Source organism: Pteropus alecto, unplaced genomic scaffold, assembly GCF_000325575.1.
Source record: "Pteropus alecto unplaced genomic scaffold, ASM32557v1 scaffold25, whole genome shotgun sequence".
In the NCBI taxonomy this organism is placed as follows: Eukaryota; Metazoa; Chordata; class Mammalia; order Chiroptera; family Pteropodidae; genus Pteropus; species Pteropus alecto.
Window position 1 is genome coordinate 36755455 of NW_006441955.1, and position 1543 is coordinate 36756997.

General features: G+C 34.9%; 1 pseudogene; it reads left to right on the forward strand.

The window, feature by feature from the left end:
• Positions 1-680: 680 nt before the first annotated feature.
• On the forward strand, positions 681-799 carry LOC112485846 (annotated as a pseudogene).
• Positions 800-1543: the final 744 nt, after the last annotated feature.

The following is a 1543-nucleotide window of genomic DNA, read 5'->3' on the forward strand; positions in this document are numbered from 1 at the left end:
CAAAGAAAAATCCTAGACCAGAGGGCTTAATAGGTGAATTTTACCAAACATTCAAAAAAAAATTAACACCTATTCTTCTCAAACTATTCTAAAAAGTTCAAGAGGAGGGAAAGGTTTCTAACCCTTTTAATGAGGCCACCATTGCCCTGATTCTAAAACCAGGCAAAGACTTTACAAAAAAAAGAAAACTATAGGCCAATATCCCTGATGATCATTGATGCAAAAATCCGCAACAAAATATTAGCAAACTGAATTCAGCAATACATTAAAAATATCATAAATCATGATCAAGTTGGATTTATTCCTGGGATGCGAGGTTGGTACATTATCTGCAAATCAATTAATGTGATACACCACATTAACAAATTGAAAGATAAAAATCATGTGATTATATCAATAGATACAGAAAAAAGTGTTCGACAAAATCCAGCATCCATTTATGATAAAAACTCTCAGCAAAGTGAGAATAGAGGGAATATACCTCAACATAATAAAGGCCATATGACAAACCTACAACTAGCATCATATTCAATGGGGAAAAGCTAAAAGTGTTTTTCTTAAGATCAGGAACAAGACAAGGATGCCCAATTTTACTACTTCTATTCAACATAGTATTGGAAGTCCTAGCTACAGCAATCAGACAAGAAAGAGAAATAAAAGGCATCAAAATTAGAAAGGAAGCCTATGTCCATGCTATCCTGAACAAGCCTGATCCTGTCTGATCTCTGAAGCTAAGCAGGGTCAGGTCTGGTTAGTACTTGGATGGGAGACCACCTAGGAAGACCAGGTGCTGTAGGCATAAAAAAGGAATAAGGGATTGTAAGCTGTTGGCCATCTGTATGTCCTCTTTGGAGAAATGTCTGTTCAGGTCCTCTGTCCCTTTTTAAACTTGTTTGTTTCTCTGCTGTTAAATGGTATGTGTTCTTTATATATTTTGGGTATTAACCCCTTATTAGATGTGTAATTTGTGACTATCTTCTCCCAGTTGGCAGGTTGTCTTTCATTTTGTTGATGGTTTCTTCGCTGTGTAGAGATTTTTAGTTTGATGGAGTCTCATTTGTTTTTGTTTCTTTTGTTGCCTTTGTGTCTTCGTGTTTTAGTCTTAAAAGTTTACGTGCTTCTAGAAATTGATCCATTTCTTATAGATTGTTGAATTTGTTGGCCTATGATTGTTCTAAGTATTCATTAATAATTCATTGTATTTCTGTTCTTCTTTGTTTGTTCTTCTTTTTCTATTCTTTTAAGTATAAGGTTAGATTGTTTTTGAGACATTTCTTGTTTCCTGAGGTAAGCCCGTATTGAATTTCCCTCTTCAGACTGCTTTCAGTGTGTCCTGTAGGTTTTGGATCATTGTGTTTACATTTGTCTCAAGGTATCTTTTGATTTCTTCCTTGATCTTGTTGTTAAACTATTCATTGTTTAGTAGCATCTTGTTTGGCATCCATTTGTGTGTGTGTGTGTGTGTGTGTGTGTGTGTTTTCTTGTACTGATTTCTAGTTTCATACCATTGTAATTGGAGAAGACTCTTGATGTGATTTCAGTC